General features: G+C 51.1%; 1 long non-coding RNA gene across 1 annotated transcript; it reads left to right on the top strand.

The window, feature by feature from the left end:
- The first annotated feature begins 2133 nt into the window (after nt 1-2133).
- Nucleotides 2134-4102, top strand: LOC147122305 (uncharacterized). Its single transcript, XR_015077724.1, has 2 exons — nt 2134-2673; nt 3805-4102. It is a non-coding gene; the product is annotated as an uncharacterized LOC147122305 (long non-coding RNA).
- Nucleotides 4103-18385: the final 14283 nt, after the last annotated feature.

The following is an 18385-nucleotide window of genomic DNA, read 5'->3' as shown; positions in this document are numbered from 1 at the left end:
ACATACAATCAACATCACTAAAACAGATTATCTGGTCATTATCACATTGCTGTTTGCGGGAGCTTGCTGTGCGCAAATTGGCTGTTGCGTTTCCTACATTACAACAGCGACTACACTCCAAAAAGTACTTCACTGGCTGTAAAGTGCTTTGGGACGTCCAGTGGTCGTGCAAGACGCTATAGAAATGCAAGTCTTTCTTTCTTGCAGCTAAAAGTAATACAGGAAACTTTCTGGTATCCGGCACTGACGGGACCGAGCTGGTGCCGTTAGATCAAAACTGCCGTATAAACCAGCGGCAATGTTAAAACATACAGAGCTTTTCAGCTCCGTGTGAATCAACAAACCCTGTTGCTTAGCAACAGCTTCAAAACAGTCGGCTGCAGCTGCAAGCGTTTCTAGCTGAAGCTGTTGCTTAGCTACAGACCTTGCAGAGCCTGACTGGGGAAAAAAAAGCAACGAGAATTTTAAAAACTTATAGAAAACGGCTCCTGAATTTTGCCGGTAGATAGAGCTTTCCGGACTTTTAACCTCTGGTTAAACGAAAGTTTCCTGTACCCAGATATTACACCCCTGCAGGACACCTATTTATGACAAAATTGTGACATGGGATGTAAGTGTGACAAACAGGAAGTATACTCTAGATGCAAGACTTTTGTATATTATAGATTTTACGTTCTGTGGTAAACCACTTTTATCGTTCACTATCGTTACACTATGGTTATCACTGTTTATATCGTTACACTATGGTTATCACTGTTTACACTGTTGTATCACTGCACAAGGTTACCTCTTGCCACGCTGTTATACCTGGGCTGACCACAGCTGACTCCGCCCATGGCTCCGCCTGCTTGCCCAGGTATAAAGGTGGTCGACTGGCTGGTATTCCTCCTTGTTGGATCCGATCACCCACGAGGGTGGGCTCTGTTATTTAGCCAATAAAAACCTATAGTTACTAACTTAACTCGTCGCTTTTCATGAACTGAATTGATAGGTATATCAATTTTATTGGCTAAATTTTGAAATGTCTGTACCGGAGCAGCCAAACGGCCAGCCAAACGACCAGCCAAACGTACAGCCCCATCCAAACGGCCAGCTACAACAGCCGGCCTGGCTGCGAGCCCTCCGACCGCCGTACCTGGATCTAAACCCACAGGCTGCGAATTCAGCCCTCGACTTCGAACACTGGCTGAGCTGCTTCGAAGCCTACCTGGGAGAATCCGGCGTGCCTCCGGTATCCAAACTAAGAGTTCTGACCGCCCAGGTGAGCCCTAAAGTATTTGCTCTCATCCGGGACATTGCTACATACGAGGACGCCCTCAACCTGCTAAAAGAGCAGTACCGGAGCCCTGTAAACTCAATGTACGCCAGGCATCTCCTAAGATCCCGCTCACAACAGCCAGGAGAGTCGGTTGATGATTTCTTACGGACACTGCAAATACTCGGCAGGGACTGTGACTTTAAAGCCGTAACAGCTGCAGAACATACCGATGGAAATATCCGCGATGCCTTCGTGAAAGGGCTTCGGTCAGACTACTCACGGCAAAGACTGCTGGAATCAAAGGACCTCGACCTGAAAACAGCTGCTATCCTCGCTCGCTCCTTGGAAGTGGCCCATCGGGACCTCGAGGCGTACTCCAGGTACTGTGCTGCGCGACCCTGGGACTCGGGCCCGACTCCGGCCGCAATACCCCTCGCACCGCCGCCCCTGGGGCCTACCACAGCGTCGGTGTCCCGGAACCGATCGGGACCGCCACCCCCGGGACCGGTTGCGACACCGGAGCCCCGTGTTCTTTTCAGCAATATTTATAGGTTACTATTTGCATTGCTGATTGTTTGATGATTAGTTTCATATTTACATTCACATTGCTGGAAAGGAATATTAATGGCCATGAAAATAATGTACAAATGACCACCACCAGAGATCTCCAGCAACAAAGTGCACTTTGCTAAGAAACTGTCACAGTAATAAAAAGATATACAAATTTTATAGAATGATGTTTGGTGTCCCTATTTCTGACAATGCCACAAGACAGCTGCTGGTCCACCTAAACCGTTGCCAGGGTGCCATGATAAACTGTGTAAGGAGATCTGCTTATAAGGCAATATAGTGATCCAAGAGGTCCAACATGGACATCGAGCACAGCTTTGATGATGTGAAATGAAGCAATCTAACCAAATCAGTTAGAGCTGATGGAAGAAGAGCACCTTCTCTGAAGGAGCATCTCGAGGAGGATCCGAGGATGCAGGAGGCCTTCCCACAACTAACTGGAGAAGACCTGCTGACCTTAGTCAGCCCAGAGTACAATATCTTCAATCAAATCATCATCACAGCTCTCTTCCTAACTCCCAATTGGTCAATTGATCCAAAACTTCCTCTCAAGGAATCATGGGGGTTGGATTATAACCCTACCTGTCCAGCAGAAACCGGGCGGGTTGGGAGTGAAAATGCCCCGGGTTACTTAACCAACAGAAAGCCGCCCAAATACCGCTGTTTTAACGGATACTTCTGGGCAGGCGGCTAAGCCAGCCACCCAAAGCCAGCGGGGTCCTAATTCAAATATGCTAATTAGGGTCCTATGACATCATCGAGCCACAACAGCAATTTTAACTTTGGTCTTCTTGCGAGGTGAAGGTCAGCGTGAAGACGATGGGGAGGCTGAAGAGGCTCCCAATGTAAGTTTTTTACTTTCCGCATCCCACAAAGAACGTTTAGGCCACCCCAATCCCGGACTTCCCCTCCACCCCCTTCTTCCTCCACCCCCTCTCCCTCCACCCCTCCTCCCTCCACCCACCACCCCCTCTCCCTCCACCCCCCACCCCCTCTCCCTCCATCCACCCCTTCTCCCTCCACTCCCTCCCTCCACCCACTCCCTCCCTCCCTCCACCCACTCCCTCCCTCCCCTACCCCCTCCCTTCCCCCCTCCCCTCCTCCCACCACCCCCACCCTTCCTCCACTCCCTCCCCTCCTCCCTCCACCCCCTCCCCTCCTCCCTCCACCCACCACTTCCCTCTCCACCCACTACCTCCCTCTCCCTCCACCTCCTCCCTCCTCCCTCCACCCACCAACCCTCCCCTCCTCCCTCCACCCACCAACCCCCCCACCCTCTCACACCCCCTCACACACACTGACCCGAGTACCAGCGATTTTCAGGAGGCTGACAGCTGTTTCCCACCCATTCCAGGTGGGAAATTAGATCGACAGCATGTTAATGTTAATGAGGCCCGGCGGGCGGGTGGGAATCTAACTGAAGCCAGCAGTTTCTCGCCGGAAACCGGCCGCCTGTTAAAATAACCCCATAGAATTTGCGACACAGAAGGAGGCCATTTGGCTCATTGAGCCTGTGACAATGCTAGCTCTTCATTTGAAGCTCTCTGCTTTAATACCATTCCCTGCCCTTTCACCCTATGCTTTTTTCATTTTTTTTCAAATGCTTATCCAGTTCTCTTTAAAATGATGTTAAAACCTCTGCCTCAATAACCATTGTGATAAAGCATTGCATGTTCTAGTTGCTCGCTGTGTGAAATTCTGGTACTGTAATAATCCTAAGTCTTAAATTTCCTTCTTACTGATTTGCCAAACAGTGGAAGCAATCTTTCACTGTTACTTTTGAACACCTCCATTAGCCCGCCTTCTGTTGCTGTGAAAATAGTACCGATTTTTCACGTTTTTTTTTGTAACTATAGCCTCGCATTCTTGATATTCTAATCCTTTGCACGTTTCCTGCCGACTTTAAAATTTGCACTTTCCAAAAAGCCAAGTAGCCAATTAAACATTATAATACTGCCAACCAAATTTCTTTTCAGGACGGGAACTCTTAATTGGATATGTGGAAAAGAATAAAGCCGGTTGTTCAGAGGATTACGCTGAGCTAAAAATGTTTGAGTTGACATACCGATCGTTCCATGCTCAATCCCATAGCCAGCTGAAGAAGGGTCATTGAAGACCCCAGGAAACACTAGTGCGATCTAAATAATGTGCCAAGTAAAAGTGGGCATCTCATCATTCCTGCTGTGTATTTTAGTCAGGCTCAGAAAGTTATGCAATACAGTTCCCAAGATGTTTATGATCTTTGGTACATTAAACCCACTTTTTTGACAAGAATCCAGTGTTCGGTCCGGTCACTTTAGAGAGATCAGAGACAATCAGTACTTATAAATTGCATCAACTGTCCGAACAGTCTACAGTAAACATAAATTTCCTTGTTGTTCACTGTACTTATCTATGGATTATATTACATTAGTCATTGAAGCATGAGTGATGCAAACTTCATCACAGTATTTAGTGGGATCATTTATAAGTCTGACAGTGAGTGTACCAAAGTAACATGCACAGTAGAATAATAGACCCAGAAGTATTGGCAAATTCTGACAGTATCTACTGATGTTACTGTAAAGTGCTTGCACTGTCTGGCTCAGTAATGATTCCCAGGCACCACCCAAATGTCAATAATGTGCATGGATCAGTTAAGCAAAGCTTCAAGGCATCTACAGAAATAATCCATTAAAATATACAGAAATGAAATGTAATTAAAATCAGATTAATGATCAGAAGGGACAATTGCATTTAGAACAAAATGTCGCTTTATGATATACAGGCACAGACTCTCCTATCTGTTCCTAAAGTATGTTGTTTTCCTTGATGTCGAGAAGCAACACTTTGTGAGGTTTACCACAGTCCACTTGCAAAATTACATCTTCAACAGCAAAGCTCACAAGGCCCACCACTGCACCACATTTCCCAATCAGCATCCAAGAAGAAAACTCCCCATATCTCCATTCGAACAAACATGCTGACAAGAACCACGGCAGATGACAATTTAGTGCATCCATTTTCATGACATTTCGGGGCACTCTTTCTTTAAAAGATTTAGGGGCTGCATTAAGAAAATGATTTACAAATGCGACTTGCGTGAGTCATAAAGGGTGAATTATTTTACATTCATTTGAAGTACTCCCCCCTGCAACCACTTCCTGTTTTAAAAATTTAGCCCTGTGCTATAAGCTAAGTGCTTTTGCAAGCTTCCATTTTAACGTGGCAAAAGATACTTGCACGTACTCATGATTTCAGGGCTGAGTTGGTTAACGTGGTGAGAAATACTCGCACGGACTCACGAGTTATGGGGTGGGTTGGTTAACGTGACGAGAGATATTCGCACGGACTCACGAGTTATGGGGTGGGTTGGTTAACGTGACGAGAGATATTCGCACGGACTCACGAGTTATGGGGTGGGTTGGTTAACGTGACGAGAGATATTCGCACGGACTCACGAGTTATGGGGTGGGTTGGTTAACGTGACGAGAGATATTCGCACGGACTCACGAGTTATGGGGTGGGTTGGTTAACGTGACGAGAGATATTCGCACGGACTCACGAGTTATGGGGTGGGTTGGTTAACGTGACGAGAGATATTCGCACGGACTCACGAGTTATGCGGTGGGTTGGTTAACGTGACGAGAGATATTCGCACAGACTCACGAGTTATGGGGTGGGTTGGTTAACGTGACGAGAGATATTCGCACGGACTCACGAGTTATGCGGTGGGTTGGTTAACGTGACGAGAGATATTCGCACGGACTCACGAGCTATGCGGTGGGTTGGTTAACGTGACGAGAGATATTCGCACAGACTCACGAGTTATGCGGTGGGTTGGTTAACGTGACGAGAGATATTCACACGGACTCACGAGTTATGCGGTGGGTTGGTTAACGTGACGAGAGATATTCGCACGGACTCACGAGTTATGCGGTGGGTTGGTTAACGTGACGAGAGATATTCGCACGGACTCACGAGTTATGGGGTGAGTTGGTTAACGTGACGAGAGATATTCGCACAGACTCACGAGTTATGGGGTGGGTTGGTTAACGTGACGAGAGATATTAGCACAGACTCACGAGTTATGGGGTGGGTTGGTTAACGTGACGAGAGATATTCGCACGGACTCACGAGTTATGGGGTGAGTTGGTTAACGTGACGTGCATCCATGAGTAACGTAAATCACCTGGGCACAATTCGCCAAAAATCAATGTATATTCTAGTGAAAGTCAGGAAAGTGTCGGTGAGAATAGTTAATTGATAGCTTTCTATTGTGGATGTTTGTGTCCTTGTCTATATGGAACAATAAGAAAACTGCATTTGATAGCCTGGCCACTACCTGAGGCATCGGGACCATGCAGGGGGAGATAAGCAAAGACCTCCAGACACCCCCGATCTTTTGATAAGCCCAAGAATGGCTTGTATCTAATGTTATGTGTGGCATGATCTTGTGATACGTGTGTACAAATGCTAAATATTGGGTGTGAGGCAACCAGCATGCGGAAATGCATGACAAAGATGCATTGAAGAATGGGTCTCAGACATGCTCAGTTACTTGACAACAGCACGGCATGAAATGGTTAATGTGGCTCAGGAGAGTGAGAAAATCTTTTAATCAAGGCACTGACACATGCTCCACAGAGAAACTGACTAATTAATGAAACATTATAGCGTTAAACACACTGGTACCTATCAGAGGGATTGAAATTAACGTAAAGAGAGACATAGAATTTGGATTACTAAAATTCAGAGTTGGGTTTCTTTGAGTTAACAATGAAATTGTGACAATTGAGGGCTAGGGAGAAATAATACTTAGTAAGAATTAACCACAAGATGGATAAGGGTAAAAGGTGAGCTGGAGAATCTTTTAACACCATGATTTTTTGATAATATGGTACACTAGCTTTCTGTGTAATGTATTATGATTGTCTTTGTCTGCTTCATGATGTGTAGTATTGGTCAAATGAAACTTAGACTAAAAGAGCAAATGGCTCGAGAAAGGTATGTGATGCTAACAAGGTGCGGACCTTAGATAAGGCCATGGGGAGTAACCAGGGGCCGTTGGAGATTAAGACTGAGAAGTAGTAAATGAAACCATTTTCTTGGATTACTTCTGTAGTTTAAAAACCCTAATATTGAAATACTGACATTACATATGAAACAATGTAATGCTGACATTTTGAAAAAAGGGGGACATCTACCCATGAGAATCATGATTGGTTGGAGGTTGTTTACAACATAGGTCAGTACCCATGAGCTAAATTTGGGGTGGGTATGTGAGCATATGGGAAATTCCCTCTGCTCAATATGAGGGATATGTAAGCAAAGTGCTTTTGCAAGCTTGCATTTTAGAATAAGGCTTTCTATATAAATATTGTAGTTTAATTAGGCAGCTAAAGATTGAAACCTTGTCTAGTCAAGCCTGTCCTTGGAGCATTCCAAGTAAGGAGGCAGTCCTTCATTCTTATCTTATGTTTTATAGGGTGGCTTTAGGGAGACCTGAAGAGTCAGGTACTGTGTGTGTTATCTCCAATGAGATAAGAGAATTAGCCTATGGCTGATAGGCTAAGACAAAGACCACGACTGATGGGAGGCTCTAGGGGAACCAGGATAGTTAAGAATAAGGGTGTCTTTTTAATTAATGTATATGAGGAAGGCGTAAAGCCTAGATTATTAGAACGTTCTTGGAGCGGGACTGGACACGCTCAAGCAAAGGCAAGAGAATCCGTGTCTGATCACCTCGGAACCTTGTAGATGTTAACAGGTTGTATTTGAATGTCTTATTCACCTTTGCATTTTAACCTCTTTACTTCTTGTATTGTAGTTTCTTTTGTAACTGTAATAAACATATATACTTTGGAACAAGGCTCCCTCTAGTCTCTGAGTATCACAGACCGAATCTACTATAAATCACTTGCATAATTTCATCATATCTCCCAGTATTACACCATTACAGGAAGCTTATTTCTGTGGGTTCTACGGGAAATCTGTTCCACACTTTTCTTTTAACCCTGGTAATGGCAATGTTGATTGGAGAAAAAAAATCTAGTTCTCTGCACTCTTTTGTTAATAAATCCTCAAACAATGGAACCCTTTATTAAGTGCCAAAACGCTGTCAAGATTCTGTTGAGTCACCGTGTGATATCTTTCACAAATACCTTCATGCAAGTCAATGTTTTTGGTGTTTGTTTTCGGGCTTGCAGGCCTTATCGTATATGCTATCTGAAAATCATTCAAAATAACTGCTGGTAGCACTCTTTAACCACTTCGTTGCCATTTATAAGGTAATGCGTGCTTTGATTGGCTTTGTAGAATAAAAAACAGATGTTTTCATGATGTGCTTTATAGAAGTTTGCAAAACAGTAGAGTACAGCCAATTCAAACGCTTTCTTCAAATTCAGTGACATAAGTTGGGTTGAAGTCTTCTTTAATATTTGGCTTGCAATCCTTTGCTGTATGACGGTGCAGCAGCTGGTAATCCACTCATGGCCTGCTCGACAAAATCGCAACAGCTTTCTTCCCACAAAATGGGTAACAATAAATGTAAAACTTTAAAAATAAAATTGTGTTTAGTTGAGATAAGGGACTAAACTTTGAAGAACTGACCCCTTGCCTTACTGATGAAGTAAATCATACTTAAAATTTAATGTGTTAGCAGGCAAAGCCTTTTGATTGGATAGTGAAGAAATGTAAGATTGACTGTGGGAACAAATCAATTAATAAAGACATGCAATTTGCCGTCGTTGCAATCTCCAGCTTAGCCAACAGGCCTAATACATAGCGCAAGTGTCCAATTAATGAGGTGAATTTATAATCATGTGAGCAAGTCAGGTGACGGGATACAAAAATAAGCTTCTTGAATAACAGTGTACACATCAATTTTTGGGAAACAGGATAATGTTTTCCCACTGATGGTCTTTCCAGAATTAAGATGTGCTTCCATTTCTGTTAGTTGGAATGCCTCTCTTCTGATTGTGACTGCGTTCTGTCAAAGCTGAAAAAAACGTTTTGTTTTTTGTAGCAGGTCTTGTGGCAAGTCACATAATAATGGGCTCTTCTAATATGCAAAGCACAAGTCGTGTTCAATCAATCAGCTAGAACACCAACACCAACAATTGTACAGAAACCTCGGGGTATATTTTGCTGTGTGTGTATAAAGTTTAAAGATTCTGTTTTACTGAACTGGGGGAATTTACAATGACAGCTTAGTGAAAGCCTTTTTCCTTAATGTTACACACAAGGAAGTCCCGAAATCCGGGGAGTCTCGCTCCAGCCACAGAAAGGTACTGGAGCAGGGCGCCCGCCATCAGAGGAATTCATAAACCGGGTCCCGAATCCCAGGGACACTTCCATAATCAGGGCTGGTGGCCGCACCTGATATAGAGGCCACCCACACTTTCTTACCAAAGGGAAATCAGTGCTGAACCCTACCGGTTTCTGGCAGAACAAAAGCCAAGGAAGGGAAGAGATCGAGGTCGCAACTTTGTAAAATGCTCTTACGGGTGCCAATGGCCAAGCTAAGCAAGGTAATCAATCCCTTCTAGGGTCAATTCCACTTGTCGGCAGAGCTTTCTGGGGCCTTAGGTCCTCGGTGGAATTCACACCAACTTTCAGTTGGTGAGAGGTCTGCTGGGCTTAACGGGGTTGTAATCAGCAGAATTTCCATGGTAACCCAGGAACTCTGCCCAGACACACCTCTAGGATTTAAGGGGGCAGGAGCCCACCGCGAATTTTGGGACGTGTAAATGCAGCAGTAACCTGGCTGATCCAGGTTCTGCCTCAAATTGCAGACCCACAAGGGCTGATCCCTCCCCTAAACTGCCTCTCTCACTAATGCCCCAGTTATACCGCATCAAATCTTCAGCACCATCTGTATTTTTAAACGAGTGGGAAGCTGTAGTTATAATGGCCCACTCTTGCTGTTGAATGGGGACGGCAGAGCTCCTCCTGTATATAGTCACACGCGCGCCGGGACTGACGATTTCTGGCCTGTGACTGCCGGTGAGATTTCTAAAGATTGCTAAGAGCTGGAAGGATAGTTGGGGACTTCTCAATTGTTAGAAATTGAAGGACAGCCAATTTTAAATTGAAAAACAGACTGCATACCAGTTGCAGGTGCGCAGTGCTAGCAGTTTAAGATCACCCTTTCTACGTGGCCTTGTTGCTGGTGCAAACTTTGTATTCCTTCAATATTGGCAGCATTATATTAAACAAATGGCATCAGGGCAGCACACTGACGCCAAATATATAATCACTGGTGTGCACAGCTGTGCAATAATTGTGGATAGTTTCCTGCTTTCTGTCTCCCTCCTTTCTTAAATAGGGGTGTTACATTTGCGGTTTTCCAATCCGCTGGGACCTCGCCAGAGTCCAGGGAATTTTGATAGATTGCAACCAATGCATCCACTATCTCTGCAGCCACTTCTTTTAAGACCCTGGGATGCAGGCCATCTGGTTCAGGGGACTTGTAGTCTTTTAGTCCCATTATTTTACCAATTACTATTTCCCTAGTGACAGTGATTGTCTTTAGTGCCTCCCTTCCTGTGGCCCCTTGATTATCCATTTTTGGGATGTTGTTAGTGTCTTCTACCATGAAGACAGATACAAAACATTTGTTCAGAGTCTCTGCCATTTCCCCGTTCTCCATTATTAATTCCCCAGTTTCATCCTCTAAGGGACCAACGTTTACTTTAGCAACCCTCTCCCTTTTTATATACCTGTAGAAGCTCTTACTATCTGTTTTAATGTTTCTTGCCAGTTTTTTCTCATAATTCATCTTCTTTCTATTATTGTTTTAGTCATCCTTTGCAGGTTTTTAAAAATTTCCCAATCCTCTGGTCTCCCACCAATCTTGGCAACATTGTATGCCTTCGTTTTCAATTTGATACCATCCTTTACTTCCTTAGTTAGCCACGGATGGTGCTCCCTTCTCTTAAAATCTTTCTCACTGGAATATATTTTTGGTGAGAGTTATGAAATATCTCCTTAAATGTCCGCCACTGCAGTTAGAAACATAGAAGATAGGAGCAGGAGTAGGCCATTCGGCCCCTCGAGCCCGCTCTGCCATTCAATGCGATCATGGCTGATCATCCAAATTCAGTACCCTGTCCCTGCTGTCTCCCCATATCCCTTGATCCCCTTAGCCTTAAGAAATATATCTAACTCCTTCTTGAATATATTTAATGAATTGGCCTCAACTGTCTTCTGTGGTAGAGAATTCCACAGGTTCACCACTCTCTGGGTGAAGAAATTCCTCCTCATCTCAGTCCTAAATGGCTTACCCCTTATCCTTAGACTGTGACCCCTGGTTCTGGACTCCCCCGCCATCGGGAACATACTTCCTGCATCTAGTCTGTCTAGTCCTGTTAGAATTTTATAAGTTTCAATGAGATCCCCTCTCTTCTAAACTCTAGCGAATATAAGCCTAATCGACTCTGTAGTGTCCGAGGATCAATAATACACGGACTGCAGGAGAACAATAAAACAGGTATTTACTGAACAGAGGGTACTCTTTTTGTTTGGACCCAAAAAAAAACAATTGGACTGTAAATAAACAAAAGTTCAACTAAAACTTAACAAATCAAATTAAAATTTGGTTTTCCGGGTTGATAATGCACTCCAGTCCCCGCGGCGCCACTGGTCGCGGAAATACTCAAGCGCGCCGGCGGACACCGCGTGCTCCATCTCCAGGGCCACCCGGGCGCGAACATGGCCGCGGAAGAGAGGCAGGCAATCCGGCTGTACGACCCCCTCAACCGCCCGCTGCCTGGACCAATTGATGGCTCTTTTAGCCAGGCCCAGGAGCAGGCCCACAAGGAGGTCCTCCAACCTGTCCGCTCCCCTCCGCACCGGGTGACCGTAGATCAAGAGCGTGGGACTGAAGTGCAACCAAAAATCGAGGAGCAGCCCCTTCAAGTAGTGAAAGAGGGGCTGCAACCTCTCACACTCCATATAAACGTGAAACACGGACTCCTCCAGGCCGCAAAAAATGCAGGCAGCCTGGGAGTCCGTGAACCTACTTAAAACCTTATTGCACGGGACCGCTCCGTGCAACACCCTCCAGGCCAAGTCCCCGATGGAACAAGGGAGGACTCCCGCATAGAGAGCCCTCCATTGGGGACCACCGCCAGTCGGCAAGACGCCATGCCAAGGCGTGTCCGGACGGTAGACGAAGATGGCAAAGTGGAGAGTGTGCAGGAGCAGCCCGTACAGGAAACCCCTCCGCGCGGAATGAAAAGGCACGGAGGGTATTTCCTCGAGACGGCTCAAGTTGTGAGGCGCCGGTTCCCGAGGGGAGTTTCGGGGCCGGGCGCCGATGAGGAATTCCGTCCGAACGGGGGTAAGCTCGGACGGGATCGCCCCACGTGCTTCAGCCGCCTCGATACACCTAGTGGAGTCGGGGCCCAGTGCCGCTTTCACCGATTCGATGGCTTCGACCGCGAGCCGGACGTTGGCCCAGGACAGGCGCCGCGCCAGCTCCTCCGGCACCATCCAGCCCGCTCCTCCGCCATCGAGCAGGTCCCCGACTCTGGTCACCTTGCCAGGCACAGCCCTGCCCTCCGCCAGCCGCCCGAACCCACGGTCGTGGAGGTGCGGATTCCTGAGCACGGCTCCCGAAGGAGAGCCACCGCTCCTGACGGGGGAGAGCTCCGCCTGGAAGCGACGTAGTTCCAAACCCATAGTAGTTCCTGGTAGAAGACAGGCAGCTCCCGCAGGCCGGTAGGCCTGCCGCCCACTTTCGCAAACAGGAGCTGCGTGTCGTAATTGAGGCCGTGCAGCTGGCGGAAGAAAAACGTCGCCAGCGCACACCATCTCGGAGGATTCTCGATGTACAGGTATCTCTGCAGCGTCTGAAGACGGAAAGTCGCAGCCTGGGTGCGAAGGCACACCAGCGCCTGACCGCCCTCCCTAAGCGGGAGACACAGAACCGCGGCAGAGACCCAGTGCTTCCTTTTGTCCCAGAAGAAGTCGATGAGCTTCTTCTGTATCTTGGCGACAAACGCAGGGGGAGGGATCAAAGTGACCAACCGGTACCACAACATGGCGGCCACCAGCTGGTTTATGACCAGCACTCGGCCCCTGTAGGACAACACTCGGAGCAGTCCTGTCCAGCGTCCTAGGCGAGCGGTGACTTTGGCCTCCAGCTCTTGCCAGTTCGCCGGCCAGGCGTCCTCGGCAGGGCTGAGGTAGACTCCCAAATAGAGGAGCTGCGTGGTGCTCCAGGCGAAAGGCCTGAACTCCTCCGGCAGGGAGTCCACCCGCCACTGACCCACCAGGAGTCCGGAACATTTCTCCCAGTTGATCTTGGCGGAGGATGCGTCCGAGTAAATCTGCTGGCATTCCCACATCCTCCGCAAGTCAGCGGGATCCGTGACCGTGAGGAGCACGTCATCGGCGTAAGCCGAAAGGACCACCTCCACGCTCGGCCCTTGCAGAGCCAGTCCCGTCAACCTCTTCCGCAAGAGGCGCAGGAATGGCTCCACGCAAACGGCGTATAACTGACCGGACATGGGGCATCCCTGACGCACCCCCGTCCCGAAGCGAAGGGGCGCCGTCAAGGACCCGTTAACTTTAATCAGACACTCCGCGGTGGCGTACAGAAGTCGGATCCGGGCGACGAAATGCGTCCCGAACCCGAATGCGCGCAGAGTCCCGAAGAGGTACTCGTGATCCACCCTGTCGAATGCCTTCTCCTGATCCAGATGGATGTTATCGTGGATGGTCCGGCCCGGGACCGTGTAGGACTGGTCGGGGTGGATCATGTGGGCCAGCATGGTGCCAAGGTGAGCAGACATGGCCCTGGCAAAGATTTTATAGTCCGTGCTGAGGAGGGAGACCGGGCGCCAGTTCTTAAGGAGGCGGAGATCGCCCTTCTTAGGCAGCAGGACAATGACCGCCCTGCGCCAAGAGAGGGGCATCTCCCCGGTCGCCAAACTTTCCCCCAGGACCCGCGCGTAGTCGCCCCCCAAGATGTCCCGGAACGCCCTGTGGAACTCCACGGTCAGCCCGTCCAGCCCCGGGGACTTTCCCCTAGAGAGCTGGCGGAGGGCGCCGGTCAGCTCCGCCAGGCTTAGCGGAGCGTCCAATTTTTCAGCGCCCTCCGGGCTGACCTTCGGCAGCTCCTCCCACAAAACTCTGCATGCATCCTCGCTGGATGGATCCGGAGAGAACAGAGCCCCGTAATAGGCACGGGTCTCCGCGCTGATTCCCTCCGGATCCGAGACCAGAGATCTGTCATCGGCCAGCAGCCCCAACAGCTGCTTACGGACCCCCAGTCTTTTTTCCAGCGAGTAGAAGAAGGGGGAGCCGCAGTCCAGGTCCTGCAGGAGCTGGATCCGCGACCTCACGTACGCGCCTCGGGACCCGACGAGCTGCAGGTCATTCAGCGCGCCCTTCTTCTCTTCGTACACCTTCCGCAGGGCCGGGTCCTCAACGACCTGAATGAGACGGGACTCCAGGTCGAGCACCTCCTTCTCCAACCGCCCGACCTGGGCCTCCCGCCTCTTGGTCGACCCCTTCGCGTACTCCTGACAGAAGAGACGGACGTGAGCCTTGTTCACGTCCCACCATAGCCTCAAGGAGGGGAAGCCCCCCCGCTTCCTTCTCCAGTCGGCCCAGAACCGACGAAACGAATCCTGGAACCGCGCATCCTCCAGCAGCAGGTTGTTAAAATGCCAGTACGCGGACCCCCCCCCCCACGCGCGCAGCGGAGCGAGCTCTGCCCACACCAGGTGGTGGTCCGTGCACGGCACCGGCCGCATGGAAGCTGCCGGAACGCAGGAGACGTATGCCCGGGAAATGTAAAGGCGGTCGATTCTGGACCTTCCTCCCCCAGACCGTATGCTAGTGAAGGCGCTGGAGTCGGGGTGTAGATTTCGCCAGATGTCCACCAAGTCGAAGGACCCGACCAGGTCCCTCAACTTCTCCACCGCCGCCGGGCCTCGCAGGGGACCCGAACGGTCCCTCGCCTCAAGGGTGCAGTTAAAATCCCCCCCGAGGATGACGCACTCGCCCACGTCGACGGAGCCCAAAAGAGCGGACACTTCTTCGAAGAAGTGCACCTGCTGCGCACCGGTCTGAGGGGCGTACACGTTCACCAGATGGAGCGGCACGCCCCCCAGGCGAACAGTGACCTGGAGCAAGCGGCCCGGCACGTGCTCCTTGACCCCCAAGATCTCCGGCTGAAAATGCGGGGCCAGCAAGATAGTCACCCCGCTGGAATTGTTGGAGAGGTGACTCATGCTGACCCCTCCTTGCCACTCCAGGAGCCACGTGGCTTTGTCTCCCGGAACGGTGTGGGTTTCTTGCAGGAAGCACACCACATACTTCCCGTCCCGAAGGACCGAGAAGTTGTTGAATCTGCGGCGCGCCTCCCTGCTGCCGTTGATGTTGAGGCTGGCTATGGTTATCTTCATGTCAGAAGCATAGTGCAACCTCTACCTACACCTAACGGGGGGAGGGAGCGCAGCCGCTGGTCAGCCGCCACTTCCTCAGCAGCCCAGTGAGGAACGTTCTGAGCCGACGCAGCTCGAGCGGGTTCACGCCCTCGTCTGCGCCCATGATTTTAACGGCGGCGCGGACGGACACGATGAGCAGCGCCAGCTCCGACCACTTGTCGAGGGCCAGCCGGACCTTATTGTGCCGACCCAGGCACGAGGCCATAAAGTCCCGGAGTTCCCTTACGGGAATGAGGGGAGACTCGGCGAAGGGCACGAGGTCATCCATCGCCTCGTCGGTGATGGAGTCCAACTCGTCCTCCACGCCCATCACCGAGTCCCCGTCCGCCTCCGGGGGGTCGCCACCAGCAGCCGACCCGTCCGTCGCGCAGTGCGCAGCGAACGGCTCGGCCGCACCGGCCGGCCCCGCCTCCGCCCGGATCCCACCCCCAGGATCGGCGGCAGAGGATTCCTCCCTGGGCTCCTCTAGGGGCGCTGGGCCAGAAGACGGCGGCGGTTCAGAGCTCCCCTCCGCCCCAGATGCCGGAATGACCGGAGAAACCGGGGAGAGAACAATTCCCAGCTCCTCCAGTACGTCCGGCACCAGAGACGCAGCCAGGGGGCCATCCTCCTCCCCGCCACCAACCTCCGACCCAGCGGATGGGGTGTTTTGAATAAAAACCTCTACCAGGTCGAGCAGCCCCTGGGAGATGTCCGGGTCGCATTGGGCGAGCTCATTTTCCTCGAGCTTGCCCAACCCAGACCCCAGGCCGCCCGGCCCGGCGAGGGGTAACGGCACCGATAAAATGTCAATTTCTGCCGCGGGTTGTACCGCGACCCCCCCATGGGCAGGGTCTCGTCCCCATCCCCGGGAGGCACGCGCCGGACAGACACATCTGCCTCAGCCTCCCGAGGGACAGGCGACCCCTGCCGATCGCTGGTGATGACGACAGCGGGGGGCGGGGGGCGCAGTACCCGCGGCGGGCAACGACTCCCCCTGCTCGGAGGGACCTTCCTCCTCCCGGTCCTCCTCCTCTTCCAGGGGGGTCGCGCCTTCTTTTTAGCACGGAGGGAGCGAGGGAGACCTCCATGTCTGCAGAGGCCTCCTCCTCAGCTCCCTCCGGCGGAACAGGTTTGTCGGGTTCCTCGGGCCTGAGCCCGGCCGCAGGTATTGGCGTTTCCGCAATGGCGGTTGCGACCACAGGCTCGGGCACGAGGCCCCTCCCACTCACGTCTGCCCCGATTAACTCCGCGAGGAGCGCGGGTGTAAGGGGCTCAAGGGGCAAGGGCTGGCCCTCCACGGGGGGACCCGCCCTAAGGTGTTTTGATTTTTTCCGCGCCTTCTTTCCAGCCGGACGTGCTCCCACCCACCTGCCGGAGGCCTTGGTGGCATCGGCCCCCGACGTCAACCGCGCATCAGATGTTCCCGACGCGCGGGCAGATCCGGGGGGAGGAGCGGCGGCGGCGCCAGCCTCGGCCGCACGAGATGATCCGGCGGCCTTGGAGGCGGGGCAGTTTTTCCTGATGTGCCCCACCTCCTTGCAGGTGGGGCACCGCACACCGTCCGACGTCCAAAAGACGCGATAGGCGGTCCCCTCGTGGAGGACGACGAACGCCCCATCGGTGGCCTCTTCCCGCGCCAGCTGGAAATACAGCTGGCGCCGGAAGGAGAAGACGTGGCGAAGGCTGGCCTCCCGGAAGCCGAGGGGGATGGGCGTGATCCCCGACCTCACCTCCCCAATCGGCGCAAATGTGGGAGGAGGAGCTCACCAGGAACATAGGGCGGGACGTTAGAGATGACAATTCTCTGCGCGGTGGCCTCGAGAGGATCCACCGGCAGGAAGGTCCCGCCCACGGTGAGCCCCTTGGCGACGGCCAGGGACACCGCCCGCTCCGACCCCAGGAAGAACACAGCCTTCCCATACATTTTTGAGGCAGCGACAATGACTGAGGGGCCGACAACCCCAGCCATGGCTTTAACGCAGGCCTCAATGGTCATAGTGGGGTGAGTGTAGCTCTTCACCCCAAGCTTTTTTGTCATGAGTTTAAAAGGTGACGGGGCAGCAGAAGCAGCGGGAGCAGCTGTGGCTGTGGCTGCCACTCCCGCATAAGTCCTGGCTGGCCCCGCCACCGGCGAAGATGCAGTCGCCATTCTGGGGTGTTTTCTAAAAAGGGCTACACTCACCCCAAGTCACAGGCCTGAAGGTGTTAATTGTGGCCTCAGGTATTTTTTGGTCCTCAATTGAGCAGAGGGAGCTGTTGAAATTGAAGGCACACCTCTCCCCTTATTGATTGAAATTGGGAGAGGGGCCTTCTCCCCTCTGCTCAGTAGGCAATAAATAAAGATGAAATGAGGTGCCTCAGAGAGAGAGGCAGAGAAAGACAAAGAGAGAGAGAGAGAGAGGGGGGGTGGGAAGTAGGGAGGCCGCAAAGGCAGGGTCGCCACTCAGGATGGTGGGTGGGTGGGTGTCGGCAGGGGTGCACTCGCCGATGAAAAATTAAAGTCTTTGAAGGTGGTCTTCTAGCAGGGGGAGAAGATGTCTTCACCTGGGAAAGCTGGAGATGCCCCAGGCTCAGTCCAACACCAGGTCTTAACGATGTATTAATTGGGCTGTTCACCTAGGCAGCTCCAGCTATCCCAGGTCAGGCAATAGAAGGGGTGCTTATTAGTGGTGTGTGTGGCCCAGTGTTTTACAAGAGCCACACACACACACACACCCCTTGATGATCCGGCCCTTTTTTCTTCTTTTCTCCCCCCACCTAAAATACAAAGTCTTTGGGAGAGTGCACCAAATAACACCCACCTGAAAGATGATGTTGTTCTTCCCTCCTTCCAAACAGTTGGTGGTTTTTTTCACAGAAACCCCACAGTGCAGATAGAGGCCATTTCGGCCCATCGAGCCTGCACCGACACATATCCCACCCGATCCCCGTAACCCCTACACCAACACATATCCCACCCTATCCCCGTAACCCCACATATTTAATCCCCCTAACACTAAGGGTCAATTTATCATAGCCAATCAACCTAACCCGCACATCTTTGGACTGTGGGAGGAAACCGGAGCACCCGGAGGAAACCCACGCAAACACGGGGAGAATGTGCAAACTCCACACAGTTGGTTGTTGGTTGTTG

Source organism: Somniosus microcephalus, chromosome 3 (assembly GCF_052327205.1).
Source record: "Somniosus microcephalus isolate GS21.2 chromosome 3, FLI_Smic_1.0, whole genome shotgun sequence".
Classification (NCBI taxonomy): Eukaryota; Metazoa; Chordata; class Chondrichthyes; order Squaliformes; family Somniosidae; genus Somniosus; species Somniosus microcephalus.
Note: the sequence above shows the minus strand (reverse complement) of the source record. Positions and strands in the feature narration are given on the sequence as shown.